Below are 19538 nucleotides of genomic sequence, written 5' to 3' on the forward strand. Positions count from 1 at the left end.
TTAAGAATGTGAAATGATAGAATAATAGTAGAGAGAATTATTTATTTCAGCCTTGATTTCTTTCATCACATTCCCAGTGGGTCAGAAGTTTACATACACTCAAATAGTATTTGGTAGCATTGCCTTTAAATTATTTACCTTGGGTCAAACATGTCGGGTAGCCTTCCACAAGCTTCCCACAATAAGTTGGGTGAATTTTGGCCCATTCCTCCTGACAGAGCTGGTGTAACTGAGTCAGGTTTGTAGGCCTCCTTGCTCGCACACGCTTTTTCAGTTCTGCCCACAAATGTTCTATGGGATTGAGGTCAGGGCTTTATGATGGCCACTCCAATAACTTGACTTTGTTGTCCTTAAGCCATTTTGCCACAACTTTGGAGATATGCTTGGAGTCATTGTCCATTTTGAAGACCCATTTGCGACCAAGCTTTAACTTCCTGACTAATGTCTTGAGATATTGCTTCCATATATCCACATAATTGTCTTTCCTCATGATGCCATCTATTTTGTGAAGTGCACCAGCCCCTCCTGCAGCAAAGCACCCCCACAACATGATGCTGCCACCCACGTGCTTCGCGGTTGGGATGGTGTTCTTCGGCTTGCAAGCCTCCCTCCTCCTCCAAACATAACGATGGTCATTATGGCCAAACAGTTCTATTTCTGTTTCATCAGACCAGAGGACATTTCTCCAAAAAGTACGATCTTTGTCCCCATGTGCAGTTGCAAACCATAGTCTGGCTTTTTTATGGTGGTTTTGGAGCAGTGGCTTCTTCCTTGCTGAGCGGCCTTTCAGGTTATGTCGATATAGGATTCGTTTTAAAAATGACTTGTGTCATGCACAAAGTAGATTTCCTAACCGACTTGCCAAAACTACAGTTTGTTAACAAGAATTTTGTGGAGTGGTTGAAAAATTTGTTTTAACTCCAACCTAACTGTATGTAAACTTCCGACTTCAACTGTGTATGTATGTATGTATATATGTATGTATGTATATATACACAAAACTGATCCCAAAACAGCACTGAACTTAGGCGATCTGATTGAAGCCTCATCCACTTGCCTTTAAATTCTCTCCCTCTATCTATCTCTACCCAGAAAAAAGAAAATAACTCAGGCACAGAGAAGCAGCAACAGAGTCCTCCCCCGTTCCTCTGATCTAAGGAATCTCTTGTTCTGTGACGGACGGACGGACGGGAGGGAGGGATGATAATTCTCACAAGAAAACTTTTGGCCAGTAGAATTAGCCAGTCTGTGTAGAATGAGTCAACATCACTGTCTGGGGATGAGTCCTAAATGGAACCCTTATCCCTTATACAGCACGCCCAATGGGCCCTGGTTAACAGTAGTGCACTATATTAGTCCCCTATACAGCACGCCCAATGGGCCCTGGTTAACAGTAGTGCACTATATTAGTCCCCTATACAGCACGCCCAATGGGCCCTGGTTAACAGTAGTGCACTATATTAGTCCCCTATACAGCACGCCCAATGGGCCCTGGTTAACAGTAGTGCACTATATTAGTCCCCTATACAGCACGCCCAATGGGCCCTGGTTAACAGTAGTGCACTATATTAGTCCCCTACACAGCACGCCCAATGGGCCCTGGTTAACAGTAGTGCACTATATTAGTCCCCTATACAGCACACCCAATGGGCCCTGGTTAACAGTAGTGCACTATATTAGTCCCCTATACACCCAATGGGCCCTGGTTAACAGTAGTGCACTATATTAGTCCCCTATACACCCAATGGGCCCTGGTTAACAGTAGTGCACTATATTAGTCCCCTATACACCCAATGGGCCCTGGTTAACAGTAGTGCCCTATATTAGTCCCCTATACAGCACACCCAATGGGCCCTGGTTAACAGTAGTGCCCTATATTAGTCCCCTATACAGCACACCCAATGGGCCCTGGTTAACAGTAGTGCACTATATTAGTCCCCTATACACCCAATGTGCCCGGGATAACAGTAGTGCACTATATTAGTCCCCTATACAGCACACCCAATGGGCCCTGGTTAACAGTAGTGCACTATATTAGTCCCCTATACAGCACACCCAATGGGCCCTGGTTAACAGTAGTGCACTATATTAGTCCCCTATACAGCACACCCAATGTGCCCGGGATAACAGTAGTGCACTATATTAGGGAACAAGGTACCATTTGGGACACAGCCCTGGGAAGACCTCTCTCTCTCCTCCATGAAAACACACTTTCCAGCACACTGTAGTCTACAGAGAGAACTGTGGATAATAGACCAGTTCAATCTAGCTTGGTCCCTGATCTCTTTGTCTTGTTTTTCAAACTCCTACGGGTCATTGTCATGATAAGTTCAATGGAATGAACTTTACAATAAAACAACAGCAAAAGATAGAAGAAAATAATGAAGATGAAGATATTTAACTATTGCTATGAAATATTGAATTTAAGGAAAAGGAGGGTGTGTTGTAGCAGGGCTTCCTTGGTAGGGCTTCCTTGGCAGGGCTTCCTTGGCAGGGCTTCCTTGGCAGGGCTTCCTTGGCAGGGCTTCCTTAACTAACGTCATAACTACAATGGGGTCTGACTGATGTTAATTATGGAAATAACCGAGTCGGTCGATTGATTTGGAATTATAATAATTCAGGCCTACTGAATGCATCGTTGCAGTGACTACAATACCAAACGCCCCGCCACACACACACACACACACACACACACACACCCACACACACCCACACACACACCCACACAGGGGAATGAATGGTCCTCCAACATCTGCTACGTTAAAATCCTCTTCCACATTTACATCGCAATTTATATCCAAGTGAGGGCAGAATTTTTTTTTATGTTTTGCATTTCAAAATGTAAAAATATTACATGTTATTAATTTACCTTTATAAATAATTTTAAATCAGAGTCCGTTTGTAAAAAAAAAAAAAATTACAAAAAATCTGCCTTACAGAGAATGGAGTGTACAGTTTTGGCTGGTGTACAGAACAAACAGAGCCGCAACAACATTCGCGGTCCAAATTGAACCCTATTTCTTTCTGGTGAACTACTTTTGGACCAGGGCCCATAGCAACGCTGCAGCTGGACAGAACAAAGTTAGTCTGGAGCAGAACAAACAAAACACTCACAAGGAGGAAAAACAAAAAGTTTGTCTGGAGCAGAACAACACACTAGAGTATTTACTACGCTCCACTTTGCAAATGAAATGAACAAGCAGTTATGTGAACGTGGGATAAAACATGAATTATTCACACAGAGTACTTTTTAAAAGGATCTAAAATATGCACATTTCAAGCGATCATCTGTGTTTGGGTAGTACTTTATACACAAGAAGAAAATTAAAGAACAAAAGCTCAGTTTGTGTACCGGACAAGTCCTTAAGTGTTACTGAAAAAGCCAACAAAATGATCAGATGACTTGCAGTCAACATTCTTCTGCGTGTGGTTCTGATGAAAGATCCTGAGCTGCCTCCAGTAGTTAGTCTAAATATTAGGCTCCCTATTCCCTACATAGTGCACTACTTTAGTCCAGAGCCCTATAGAACCCTATTCCCTATATAGTGCACTACTTTAGACCAGGGCCCTATAGAACCCTATTCCCTATATAGTGCACTACTTTAGACCAGGGCCCTATAGAACCCTATTCCCTACATAGTGCACTACTTTAGTCCAGAGCCCTATAGAACCCTATTCCCTATATAGTGCACTACTTTAGACCAGGGCCCTATAGAACCCTATTCCCTATATAGTGCACTACTTTAGACCAGAGCCCTATAGAACCCTATTCCCTATATAGTGCACTACTTTAGACCAGCGCCCTATGGGTCCTCGAGTACCCCCACAACGGCACACATTTTTGTTGTAGCTATGAACAACAACAACAAAAAACACCTGATTCAACTTGTCAAGGGCTTGATGATTAGTTGACAAGTAGAGAGTCAGGTGTGCTTGTTCGGGCCTCAACAACAATATGTACTGTTGGGGGGTACTGGAGGACCGGAGTTGGGCTGTTGGGGGGGTACTGGGGGACCGGAGTTTGGCTGTTGGGGGGGGGGGTACTGGAGGACCGGGGTTGGGCTGTTGGGCGGGTACTGGAGGACCGGAGTTGGGCTGTTGGGGGGGTACTGGGGGACCGGAGTTGGGCTGTTGGGGGGTACTGGGGGACCGGAGTTGGGCTGTTTTGGGGGTACTGGGGGACCAGAGTTGGGCTGTTGGGGGGGGGGGGGGTACTGGAGGACCAGAGTTGGGCTGTTGGGGGGGGGGGGGGGGGGGGTATTGGAGGACCGGAGTTGGGCTGTTGGGGGGGTACTGGGGGACCGGAGTTGGGCTGTTGGGGGGATACTGGGGGACCGGAGTTGGGCTGTTGGGGGGATACTGGGGGACCGGAGTTGGGCTGTTGGGGGGGGGGTACTGGAGGACCGGAGTTGGGCTGTTGGGGGGGGGGTACTGGAGGACCGGAGTTGGGCTGTTGGGGGGGGGTACTGGAGGACCGGAGTTGGGCTGTTGGGGGGGGGTACTGGAGGACCGGAGTTGGGCTGTTGGGGGGTACTGGAGGACCGGAGTTGGGCTGTTGGGGGGGTACTGGGGGACCGGAGTTGGGCTGTTGGGGGGGTACTGGGGGACCGGAGTTGGGCTGTTGGGGGGGTACTGGGGGACCGGAGTTGGGCTGTTGGGGGGGTACTGGAGGACCGGAGTTGGGCTGTTGGGGGGGGATACTGGAGGACCGGAGTTGGGCTGTTGGGGGGGGGGTACTGGAGGACCGGAGTTGGGCTGTTGGGGGGGGGGTACTGGAGGACCGGAGTTGGGCTGTTGGGGGGGTACTGGAGGACCGGAGTTGGGCTGTTGGGGGGGGGGGGGGTACTGGAGGACCGGAGTTGGGCTGTTGGGGGGGGGGGGGGGTACTGGAGGACCGGAGTTGGGCTGTTGGGGGGGTGGGGGGTACTGGAGGACCGGAGTTGGGCTGTTGGGGGGGGGGGGGGGGTACTGGAGGACCGGTGTTGGGCGGTTGGGGGGGGGGGTACTGGAGGACCAGAGTTGGGCTGTTGGGGGGGTACTGGAGGACCGGAGTTGGGCTGTTGGGGGGGTACTGGAGGACCGGAGTTGGGATGTTTGGGGGGTACTGGAGGACCGGAGTTGGGATGTTGGGGGGGTACTGGGGGACCGGAGTTGGGCTGTTGGTGGGTACTGGAGGACCGGAGTTGGGCTGTTGGGGGTACTGGAGGACCGGAGTTGGGCTGTTGGGGGGTACTGGAGGACCGGAGTTGGGCTGTTGGGGGGTACTGGAGGACCGGAATTGGGCTGTTGGGGGTACTGGAGGACCGGAGTTGGGCTGTTGGGGGTACTGGAGGACCGGAGTTGGGCTGTTGGGGGTACTGGAGGACCGGAGTTGGGCTGTTGGGGGTACTGGAGGACCGGAGTTGGGCTGTTGGGGGTACTGGAGGACCGGAGTTGGGCTGTTGGGGGTACTGGAGGACCGGAGTTGGGCTGTTGGGGCTACTGGAGGACCGGAGTTGGGACAGCACTGCTGTAGAGAAGTCTACCATTTGGAACATCATCATGGTAAATACCAAGAGAAGAGGCCGTTCCAATAGAGTCATGTGAGCGAGAAAATCTTTCTTTCCTGAAATTATTATTCAGTACAAAGAATTTGAAACTATATAAAAAAATTTTTTAAATAATCTAATATTTATTGGGTGAAAAGACTAAATGTTTTGGCATCCAAATGTGTGTCCTCCTGCCACAACCTGAGGGACGGCCAGTGAAAAATGCAAAGTAATGTTGATAATATTTCCCATCTTGTTTTGTTTTGGCTTTCATACCAGGTCATGTGTCTTCTCAGTCATGTTGACACTGGTCTACTACTGTTGCTTTAATGTATTGTTGTTCTGATTAATATTGTTGTTGTTGCCGTTTATGGTAATCCCATTTCCACTACTACTATTATTGCTGTTGGTCCCAACCATTTTTGTTATATGTATACTTTGATAATGCAAGTAATTTAACTTGCCATGTCAATAAAGTCTATTGAATTGAGAGAGACCAGAACATAAACCTTTACTATGGGGGAACATTGAAACTGTACAACAATATATGTCAGAACACAGCTCAATGCGATTAAAGAATGAAGTCGCTTCTGGGAGAATTGGAAAAACACTAAACACAAATAGTTATCTATCCAAAATGGAGATGTGTAGATAAACCACTTCTCCAATCTTTTCGGCCATAGAACAATGAACCAAGAGCAAAAACAAATACATGATCAAATGCAAAAATCAGTGAATCAACTATTGAAGACGACCAGAACCCACTGGATTCTCCAATTACATTGGATGAACTACAGGACAAAATATAAACCCTCCAACCCCAAAAGACCTGTGGTGTTGATGGTATCCTCAATGAAATGATAAAATATACAGACCACAAATTCAAGTTGGCTATACTCAAACTCTTCAATATTTTCCTCAGCTCTGGCATCTTCCCCAATATTTGGAACCAAGGTCTGATCACCCAAATCCACAAAAGTGGAGACAAATTTGACCCCAATAAGTACAGCAGAACCCGACAGTAACCTCAGGAAAAACCCACTGCAGTATCATCAACAACAGACTCCAACATATCCTAAGTGAAAACCATATCCTGAGCAAATGTCAAATTGGCTTCTTACCAAATTACTGTACGACAGACCATGTATTCACCCTGCACACCCCTTATTGGGGGGAAAAACAATAGCAAAGTCTTCTCATGCTTTGTTGATTTCAAAAAAGCCTTTGACTCAATTTGTGACCCCATTCAAGAAACTCTGCGTATGTTTTTCAAAAAATATATATAATCTTTTGGGAGGGGGTCAGAAATGCATTCTGGAACATGTGAACTTCCATATACCTTAATAACAAACGTGTATGCCATCTGTAAATACAAATACAATTGTCAATTAACAAGCCTAGTTGGTTTAGCCACGGAAAAATACAGGAACCTTCCCGCTAGCCATGATTGGCTAAGATAATGAGTGGGCTGGACATACCAAGAGATGAGTTCGGATTGGTCTGCCATGTAGGAGGCTTCTGTCTATAACATGAGCTGGTCAGTATGTGTGGATAATCCTGTCTACCGCGGCTTTTAAAATATATCATAAAGAACTGAAAACGTTTTGCTACTGCTCTCAACATTGCTGCCCTGAAGGTAATAGCCCTATCGACAAAGCTCAGTGGGGGAAAATGTTGCGATGATCGTGCCATGCTGACTCCGAAATTGAAAAATCTGACAAACGAGGAAATCCCTGATTTAGGTTAAAAACATTTTAATTGATTTATTCTGATGACAATGGTGGTGAGGGGGGGGGGGGGGGGGGGGGACGACAACGGTGTCATTTTCACAGAAGAAGTTGACCGAGTTTTGAAATCAGTGGAAGAAGAGAGATGAAATGCCAAAAGCGGAGGGTCCAAAAAGACCTGTCTCCGGATTACAGAGGGAAAAGCGTTCATCCATGTATAAGGGTTACATTTTCAGATTTTATACGTTTCTAATTGTCAGAAAGTTGTTTTTAATGCAAGTTAAAGCTTACCGTTAGCCAGCTAATGCTAATGTGGCTGGCTCGCTAGCTAATGTTACGCGTATGATCTGTGTATAGCTAACGTTAGCTGGTTGGCTCGCAAGCTAACGTTACGTGTATGATCTGTGTATAGCTAATGTTAGCTGGCTGGCTCGCTAGCTAACGTTATGTGTATGATCTGTGTATAGCTAACGTTAGCTGGCTGGCTCGCTAGCTAACGTTACGTGTATGATCTGTGTATAGCTAACGTTAGCTGGTTGGCTCGCAAGCTAACGTTACGTGTATGATCTGTGTATAGCTAATGTTAGCTGGCTGGCTCGCTAGCTAACGTTACGTGTATGATCTGTGTATAGCTAACGTTAGCTGGTTGGCTCGCTAGCTAACGTTACGTGTATGATCTGTGTATAGCTAACGTTAGCTGGCTGGCTCGCTAGCTAACGTTATGTGTATGATCTTGGTATAGCTAACGTTAGCTAGCTAACGTTACGTGTATGATCTGTATATAGCTAATGTTAGCTGGCTGGCTCGCTAGCTAATGTTACGTGTATGATCTTGGTATAGCTAACGTTAGCTGGCTGGCTCGCTAGCTAATGTTACGTGTATGATCTTGGTATAGCTAACGTTAGCTGGCTGGCTCGCTAGCTAACGTTACGTGTAAGATCTTGGTATAGCTAACGTTAGCTGGCTGGCTCGCTAGCTAACGTTACGTGTATGATCTGTGTATAGCTAACGTTAGCTGGTTGGCTCGCTAGCTAACGTTACGTATATGATCTGTGTATAGCTAACGTTAGCTGGTTGGCTCGCTACCTAACGTTACGTATACGATCTGTGTATAGCTAACGTTAGCTGGTTGGCTCGCTAGCTGAGGTTACGTATATAGCTAACGTTAGCTGGTTGGCTCGCTAGCTAATGTTACGTATATGATCTGTGTATAGCTAACGTTAGCTGGTTGGCTCGCACCAAAATCAGATTAGGATATAGGCCAAGATAAAGTTTATTTTTACTACGACTTTCACCACTTTTAGTCTTGAAATCTTTGGTTGTTTACTACTACTGTGAATCCTTAAATAGATGGGTGGGGCTAAGGCTTAAGAGGGTGTGAACGATGCTGAATGGGTGTAGACAAAGTAAGGCTCTCCAGTAGTAGTACCAAAACATTCAAGGTTCGTTTTCTCAAAAGTTGGGTTACAAGTTTATGAACTTTCAACGCAGAATTACTTTCCCCATTGTTCCTCAACTGCAGTATACCATTTTGTAGCTCTGAGTCTCTACTTTTATCCAATGTAAAAATTAAAAAAAACACCACTTCAAATGCTGCTACTTAAGACTGAATCCAAGTGGTGCGTCACATTTGGCATGAGGCCCTGCTGTATAAACTGATGGAAAGCGATGTTCGGGGGGGACCTACAATTTTATAAAATCAATTTACACAAGATCAACACCAATCCTCCTGCCAAATGTACGACCATATAACAGACAGGCTGTATTTCCCTCAGATTACACAAAACCACAAAGAAATCAAACACAAATCTAATTTTTACAAACTCCCGTATATGTGTAATCTTTTATACAGGTAACGAGTTCAAACAGGTGCAGTTAATACAGGTAATGAGTGGAGAACAGGAGGGCTTCTTAAAGGAAAAACAGGTCTGTGAGAGCCGGAATTCTTACTGGTTGGTAGGTGATCAAATACTTATGTCATGCAATAAAATGCTAATTAATTACTTAAAAATCATACAATGTGATTTTCTGGATTTTCATCTTTCAATTCCATCTCACAGTTGAAGTGTATCTATGATAAAAAATTACAGACCTCTACATGCTTTGTAAGTAGGAAAACCTGCAAAATCGGCAGTGTATCAAATACTTGTTCTCCCCACTGTATGGCTAAACACCACAGTGTCCAATCCCAACAGCAGAATTTGTGACCTGGTGGCACAAGTAAACATATATGTAAATATAACCTATATTTACCTGTCTATATGTAACTGGTGTGAAATGGCTAGCTAGTTAGCGGTGGTGCGCGTAAACGGCGTTTCAAATCGGTAACGTCACTCGCTCTGAGACCTTGAAGTGGTTGTTCCCCTTGCTCTGCAAGGGCCGCGGCTTTTGTGGAGCGATGGGTAAATAATGCTTCGCGGGAGGCAGTTGTTGATGTGTGCAGAGGGTCCCTAGTTCGAGCCCAGGTAGGGACGAGGAGAGGGACGGAAGGTAAAAAACTGTTACACATACACAGCTTCAGTCTCTAATAGAAGCCTATTCCCTATGGATCAGAGCACTATATAGGGAATAGAGATTTGGATAAACAGATAACTCATATAACTATACAGACGTAACCAAGTCTTCTCCATCCTGAGGGATGGAAAGCAAAAATGACCAACTGTTAACGGTAATGTTTAACTCTGTTATTGTTAGAGGGTGGTGATGATGATGATGATGGTAGTGATGTGCAGAAGGTTAGTCCACAACACATCAGTCGTAGACAGGACAGACAAGGTTCTGACATTGTTACAAATGTTGTCCTTCCTCATTCTACCACACCAAGTCATTCTGTCATTCTGAGACCATTCATATTTCTCTCTCTCTCTCTCTCTTACACCCACCAGAGTCCTACAGTTTGTTTCCAAACACATTGTCAAATCAATACACATGTCTACACATCTTATTCTACAGGTGGTGCATGTTCAATGTCCTGCGTGCATTTGGTTTAATCAATAGCTTACAATAGACTGCTGTCAGGTTTGATTAGAATACCTGTAGCAAGGCAGGCATGTCGGTCTACTGCTGACTGTCAGTGTCACCGTGAACTCCTCCATTCAGTAGCAAGGCAGGCATGTCGGTCTACTGCTGACTGTCAGTGTCACCGTGAACTCCTCCGTTCAGTAATGAAGACACACAGACATGACACTTTTTACCTCTCAAAATAGCCACGGGAGAGTGACTAGAGTCGACAACATTGTGAAGTGATTTGTTGCCCAATGTAGCCTATTGATCTGTGGGCATCTATGCCATTCATGTGGTGGTGGCAGAGCAATGGGCACATGCATGCATCCATTCATTATGAATAGAAAACAAGTGGACAGGGCTCATGCAGTAATGTCAGCTTTATAATCACTGCTATATGAGTAACGCCAGGCAGCCTACCTGTGCGTTGAGCCTATCCGTACACAAGATATGACAAGAGAAAGGTCTAATGCCTTATTATTGACGCGGTCACGGGGAATCAAACTGGTCTGTAGGACACGGGGGCACTACGGCGTCAAACATAAAGCTCATTTATCCTCACATGAGAAGAAAAACTAACAACAAAAACACACTATATTAAAAATAAAAATAAACTTACCTGTCATTACTCTCAGGTGATTATTGTGGTTGTCGTCCAGTGTGTGCGGTGAATCGGACCCGCTGTGTAGAACATGCCATCGCTAGACTGTGTCTGTTCCGCTGCAAGCTCCGTGTGTTTCCGCTACCATGTTGTTTTCACGCCGCGAGGGGAGGGGGGCGCGCGGCTCTTAGACAACGGAGACTGCGCGCGAGTGGTTGACGAGAGTGACACTAAATTCTTGCTTGAGCCAATCGGAGTCGGGAGTCCGGGACACCTCTACATCTGTATATTTGTGCAAACTGTGCTTTATCAATAAATACACCTAGACTACACCTATACAAATCAATCACTGACACACAACCTTTTTGAATAGGAAAATATTTTCATTTCTTTATTTTAAATGTTGTCCAACCAATTCTTCAGACAGTCAAACAACTAATAAACAAATCACTCACAGTGTTGGATAATCTGTTAGTTTAAAATATTGTAAAATTGGGCCTCCTGAGTGGCGCAGCGGTCTAAAGTGCTACTACAGACCCGGGTTCGATCCCAGGCGGTGTCACAACCGGCTGTGACCCGGAGTCCCATAGGGCGGGGAACAATTGGCCCAGCATCGTCCGGGTTAGGGGAGCGTTTGACCGGGGGGGGAGGCTTTACTTGGCTCATCGCGCTCTAGCGATTCCTTGTGGCGGGCCAGGTGCCTGCAGGCTGACTTCAGTAGTCAGTTGGATGGTGTTTCCTCTGACACATTGGTGCAGCTGCCTTCCCGGGTTAAGCGGACGGGTGTTAAGAAGCACGGTTTGGCGGGTCATGTTTCGGAGGACGCATGACTCGACCTTCGCCTCTCCCGCGCGCATTTGGGGAGTTGCAACGATGAGACAAGATTGAAATTAGGAAGAAAAAGGAGGAAAAACACACAAAAAAATCAAATGATTTTGCCAATCTGTGGATAGAAAAATCTCAATTTCTAGAAATATAAACTGCGAAAATATCAGGTGAAGGGGCAGACTTTCAGAGAAGTGACCAAGGCAAAGGGAGTTCATACTTCAGAAGGTATTCAACTATTTCCAGTTGGTTTCTAATGTTAGAAGATACAATACTGAACGTTGTCTTCACCAGTAATACCCTCAGACTATAAGGGGGGGGGTGGGGGGGGGTTTAATGAGAAGCAGACAACATTGTATCATGTAGTGTAGAGTCAAGTGGCCGGCCGGTAGTACTGGACTCACTCCTGTCAACTGAACAGAGCCCGTTGCCGTGAGGAACAGAGCCCGTTGCCGTGAGGAACAGAGCCCGTTGCCGTGAGGAACAGAGCCCGTTGCCGTGAGAAAAGAAGCAGTCACCCGTAACATGTAAGATAACAAACCAGGCGAGAATAATATATATGATGTGGTCAGACAATATAAAGAGATATCCAGATGGTATCTATTTTTTATAAGACAACGGGCCACCTGGATAAGACAACGGGCCACCTGGATAAGACAACGGGCCACCTGGATAAGACAACGGGCCACCTGGATAAGACAACGGGCCACCTGGATAAGACAACGGGCCACCTGGATAAGACAACGGGCCACCTGGATAAGACAACGGGCCACCTGGATAAGACAACGGGCCACCTGGATAAGACAACGGGCCACCTGGATAAGACAAAAGGCCACCTGGATAAGACAACGGCCCACCTGGATAAGACAAAGGGCCACCTGGATAAGACAACGGGCCATCTGGATAAGACAACGGGCCATCTGGACAAGACAACGGGCCATCTGGACTAGACAACGGGCCGCCTGGATTAGACAACGGGCCGCCTGGATAAGACAACGGGCCGCCTGGATAAGACAACGGGCCACCTGGATAAGACAACGGGCCACCTGGATAAGACAACGGGCCACCTGGATAAGACAACGGGCCACCTGGATAAGACAACGGGCCACCTGGATAAGACAACGGGCCACCTGGATAAGACAACGGGCCACCTGGATAAGACAACGGGCCACCTGGATAAGACAACGGGCCACCTGGATAAGACAACGGGCCACCTGGATAAGACAACGGGCCACCTGGATAAGACAACGGGCCACCTGGATAAGACAACGGGCCATCTGGATAAGACAAAGGGCCATCTGGATAAGACAAAAGGCCACCTGGATAAGACAAAAGGCCACCTGGATAAGACAAAAGGCCACCTGGATAAGACAACGGGCCACCTGGATAAGACAACGGGCCACCTGGATAAGACAAAGGGCCACCTGGATAAGACAACGGGCCACCTGGATAAGACAACGGGCCATCTGGACTAGACAACAGGCCGCCTGGATAAGACAACGGGCCATCTGGATAAGACAACGGGCCACCTGGATAAGACAACGGGCCACCTGGGTAAGACAACGGGCCACCTGGATAAGACAACGGGCCACCCGGACAAGACAACGGGCCACCCGGACAAGACAACGGGCCACCCGGACAAGACAAGGGGCCACCCGGATAAGACAACGGGCCACCCGGATAAGACAACGGGCCACCCGGATAGGACAACGGGCCACCCGGATAAGACAACGGGCCACCCGGATAAGACAACGGGCCACCTGGATAAGACAACGGGCCATCTGGACTAGACAACGGGCCGCCTGGATAAGACAACGGGCCGTCTGGATAAGACAACGGGCCGTCTGGATAAGACAACGGGCCATCTGGATAAGACAACGGGCCACCTGGATAAGACAACGGGCCATCTGGATAAGACAACGGGCCATCTGGATAAGACAACGGGCCATCTGGATAAGACAACGGGCCATCTGGATAAGACAACGGGCCACCTGGATAAGACAACAGGCCATCTGGACAAGACAACAGGCCATCTGGACAAGACAACAGGCCATCAATTTAAGACCGCTGCAGAGACAAAGGGATTAGTCCCAAATGGCATCCTATTCTATTCCCTATGTAGTACACTACTTCAGACCAGAGCCCTATGTAGTACACTACTTCAGACCAGAGCCCTATGTAGTACACTACTTCAGACCAGAGCCCTATGTAGTACACTACTTCAGACCAGAGCCCTACAAAGGAAATAGGGTGCCATTCGGAACGTAGGTAACCTCTACCACCTGATTCAACCAATCAAAAGCTCTGGACCACCTGATTCAACCAATCAAAAGCTCTGGACCACCTGAGCAACACTATTGCAGCTGAGCTGAAACAATCTCTGTTGTGATGAAGAATTCATTAACGCACTTAGGACCTGACAAGTTCGCAACCTCCACTGAGGAGGAGGGGGGTGAGAGGGGACATGTCCCCGCCACTTTCTGAAATTGCATTTTTTGCCAGTTTTAACAATGGAATGTGATGCCAAAACGAGGCAACAATGTGCTTTAGGACCATGCGGACGCCTCCGAACGGTTAGGTAGGCTGTTTGGAGTGTTAATCTGACAGGATAAAACTAAATTATATATATATTTGTCCCCCCCCCCCCCCACTTCTAAAATGAAAGTTGCGCCCCTGGGACCTGAAGTGGTCCCACCACCATGGGGAGAAAAAAGCTCAACAACCTGTCTATAATCTCAGGTAGCTGAAGACATTTGTCATGAGCCCCACGGGTCTGTTCACTCTGAGGCCATCTAGTGGACAGAGACAGAACAGGCGCATCAAAGCTGGGAACGAGAGACTGAGAAACAGCTTCTATCACCAGACAGGCCGTCAGACTGTTGAAACAGCCATCAATAGCCGGCTACCTGTCCGGGTACTCTGCCTTGCACCTTGAAACTAATGCCCCGTGTATATGGTCATTGAACACTGGTCACCTCATATTCTGTTTCTGTACTGCTGTTTACTCACTGTGTATGTACAGTATATACTGTATTCTCCACATAGCTCATCCTAATATACCTACTACTGTACATACCATTTTCCATCCAAATTCTATACTGTCTGTACAAACTACATATTGATATTGTGGATTCTGACACATGCTCACTCTAAAATACACTTTATATACAGCAGTATGAGGACACCCCTTCATACACTATATATACAGCAGTATGAGGACACCCCTTCATTCACTATATATACAGGACACCCCTTCATACACTATATATACAGCAGTATGAGGACACCCCTTCATTCACTATATATACAGGACACCCCTTCATACACTATATATACAGGACACCCCTTCATATAATATATATACAGCAGTATGAGGACACCCCTTCATACACTATATATACAGGACACCCCTTCATACACTATATATACAGGACACCCCTTCATTCACTATATATACAGGACACCCCTTCATACACTATATATACAGCAGTATGAGGACACCCCTTCATACACTATATATACAGGACACCCCTTCATACACTATATATACAGGACACCCCTTCATACACTATATATACAGCAGTATGAGGACACCCCTTCATACACTATATATACAGGACACCCCTTCATACACTTTATATACAGCAGTATGAGGACACCCCTTCATACACTATATATACAGGACACCCCTTCATACACTATATATACAGGACACCCCTTCATACACTTTATATACAGCAGTATGAGGACACCCCTTCATACACTATATATACAGCAGTATGTGGACACCCCTTCATACACTATATATACAGCAGTATGAGGACACCCCTTCATACACTATATATACAGGACACCCCTTCATACACTATATATACAGGACACACCTTCATACACTATATACACAGCAGTATGAGGGACACCCCTTCATACACTATACATACAGCAGTATGAGGACACCCCTTCATACACTATATATACAGGACACCCCTTCATATACTATATATACAGCAGTATGAGGACACCCCTTCATACACTATATATACAGGACACCCCTTCATACACTATATATACAGCAGTATGTGGACACCCCTTCATACACTATATATACAGGACACCCCTTCATATACTATATATACATCAGTATGAGGACACCCCTTCATACACTATATATACAGCAGTATGAGGACACCCCTTCATACACTATATATACAGCAGTATGAGGACACCCCTTCATACACTATATATACAGGACACCCCTTCATATACTATATATACATCAGTATGTGGACACCCCTTCATACACTATATACAGCAGTATGTGGACACCCCTTCATACACTATATACAGCAGTATGAGGACACCCCTTCATACACTATATATACAGCAGTATGAGGACACCCCTTTATACACTATATATACAGGACACCCCTTCATACACTATATATACAGGACACCCCTTCATACACTATATATACAGCAGTATGTGGACACCCCTTCATACACTATATATACAGCAGTATGTGGACACCCCTTCATACACTATATATATAGCAGTATGAGGACACCCCTTTATACACTATATACACAGGACACCCCTTCATACACTATATACACAGCAGTATGTGGACACCCCTTCATACACTATATACACAGCAGTATGTGGACACCCCTTCATACACTATATACACAGGACACCCCTTCATACACTATATATACAGCAGTATGTGGACACCCCTTCATACACTATATATACAGCAGTATGTGGACACCCCTTCATACACTATATATACAGGACACCCCTTCATACACTATATATACAGGACCCCCCTTCATATACTATATATACATCAGTATGAGGACACCCCTTCATACACTATATATACAGGACACCCCTTCATATACTATATATACATCAGTATGAGGACACCCCTTCATACACTATATATACAGGACACCCCTTCATATACTATATATACAGCAGTATGTGGACACCCCTTCATATACTATATATACATCAGTATGAGGACACCCCTTCATACACTATATATACAGGACACCCCTTCATCCACTATATAAACAGGACACCCCTTCATACACTATATACAGCAGTATGTGGACACCCCTTCATACACTATATATACAGGACACCCCTTCATACACTATATATACAGGACACCCCTTCATCCACTATATATACAGGACACCCCTTCATACACTATATACAGCAGTATGTGGACACCCCTTCATACACTATATATACAGGACACCCCTTCATACACTATATATACAGCAGTATGAGGACACCCCTTCATACACTATATACAGCAGTATGTGGACACCCCTTCATACACTATATACAGCAGTATGTGGACACCCCTTCATACACTTTATATACAGCAGTATGAGGACACCCCTTCATACACTATATATACAGCAGTATGTGGACACCCCTTCATACACTATATATACAGCAGTATGAGGACACCCCTTCATACACTATATATACAGCAGTATGTGGACACCCCTTCATACACTATATATACAGCAGTATGAGGACACCCCTTCATACACTATATATACAGCAGTATGAGGACACCCCTTCATACACTATATATACAGCAGTATGAGGACACCCCTTCATACACTATATATACAGCAGTATGAGGACACCCCTTCATACACTATATATACAGGACACCCCTTCATACACTATATATACAGCAGTATGTGGACACCCCTTCATACACTATATATACAGCAGTATGTGGACACCCCTTCATACACTATATATACAGCAGTATGAGGACACCCCTTCATACACTATATATACAGCAGTATGAGGACACCCCTTTATACACTATATATACAGCAGTATGAGGACACCCCTTCATACACTATATATACAGGACACCCCTTCATATACTATATATACAGCAGTATGAGGACACCCCTTCATACACTATATATACAGGACACCCCTTCATACACTATATATACAGCAGTATGTGGACACCCCTTCATACACTATATATACAGGACACCCCTTCATATACTATATATACATCAGTATGAGGACACCCCTTCATACACTATATATACAGCAGTATGAGGACACCCCTTCATACACTATATATACAGCAGTATGAGGACACCCCTTCATACACTATATATACAGCAGTATGAGGACACCCCTTTATACACTATATATACAGCAGTATGAGGACACCCCTTCATACACTATATATACAGGACACCCCTTCATATACTATATATACAGCAGTATGTGGACACCCCTTCATACACTATATATACAGGACACCCCTTCATACACTATATATACAGCAGTATGTGGACACCCCTTCATACACTATATATACAGGACACCCCTTCATATACTATATATATATCAGTATGAGGACACCCCTTCATACACTATATATACAGCAGTATGAGGACACCCCTTCATACACTATATATACAGCAGTATGAGGACACCCCTTCATACACTATATATACAGGACACCCCTTCATATACTATATATACATCAGTATGTGGACACCCCTTCATACACTATATACAGCAGTATGAGGACACCCCTTCATACACTATATATACAGCAGTATGAGGACACCCCTTTATACACTATATATACAGGACACCCCTTCATACACTATATATACAGGACACCCCTTCATACACTATATATACAGCAGTATGTGGACACCCCTTCATACACTATATATACAGCAGTATGTGGACACCCCTTCATACACTATATATACAGCAGTATGAGGACACCCCTTTATACACTATATACACAGGACACCCCTTCATACACTATATACACAGCAGTATGTGGACACCCCTTCATACACTATATACACAGCAGTATGTGGACACCCCTTCATACACTATATACACAGGACACCCCTTCATACACTATATATACAGCAGTATGTGGACACCCCTTCATACACTATATATACAGCAGTATGTGGACACCCCTTCATACACTATATATACAGGACACCCCTTCATACACTATATATACAGGACACCCCTTCATATACATCAGTATGAGGACACCCCTTCATACACTATATATACAGGACACCCCTTCATATACTATATATACATCAGTATGAGGACACCCCTTCATACACTATATATACAGGACACCCCTTCATATACTATATATACAGCAGTATGTGGACACCCCTTCATATACTATATATACATCAGTATGAGGACACCCCTTCATACACTATATATACAGGACACCCCTTCATCCACTATATATACAGGACACCCCTTCATACACTATATACAGCAGTATGTGGACACCCCTTCATACACTATATATACAGGACACCCCTTCATACACTATATATACAGGACACCCCTTCATCCACTATATATACAGGACACCCCTTCATCCACTATATATACAGGACACCCCTTCATACACTATATACAGCAGTATGTGGACACCCCTTCATACACTATATATACAGGACACCCCTTCATACACTATATATACAGCAGTATGAGGACACCCCTTCATACACTATATACAGCAGTATGAGGACACCCCTTCATACACTATATACAGCAGTATGTGGACACCCCTTCATACACTATATATACAGCAGTATGAGGACACCCCTTCATACACTATATATACAGCAGTATGTGGACACCCCTTCATACACTATATATACAGCAGTATGAGGACACCCCTTCATACACTATATATACAGCAGTATGAGGACACCCCTTCATACACTATATATACAGCAGTATGAGGACACCCCTTCATACACTATATATACAGCAGTATGAGGACACCCCTT

The 19538-nt window shown here is 45.2% G+C and overlaps 1 protein-coding gene across 1 annotated transcript in view; it reads right to left on the reverse strand.

The window, feature by feature from the left end:
* Positions 1-11034, reverse strand: part of LOC129831627 (rho guanine nucleotide exchange factor TIAM1-like) — a 100141-nt gene extending 89107 nt beyond the window's left edge. Inside the window, exon 1 of the mRNA XM_055894967.1 lies at positions 10878-11034. The gene's annotated coding sequence lies outside the window, so the exon portion shown is untranslated. The remainder of the gene's footprint in view (positions 1-10877) is intronic.
* Between the last annotated feature and the right edge of the window lie 8504 nt (positions 11035-19538).

This window comes from Salvelinus fontinalis, chromosome 33 (assembly GCF_029448725.1).
Source record: "Salvelinus fontinalis isolate EN_2023a chromosome 33, ASM2944872v1, whole genome shotgun sequence".
Lineage (NCBI taxonomy): Eukaryota > Metazoa > Chordata > Actinopteri > Salmoniformes > Salmonidae > Salvelinus > Salvelinus fontinalis.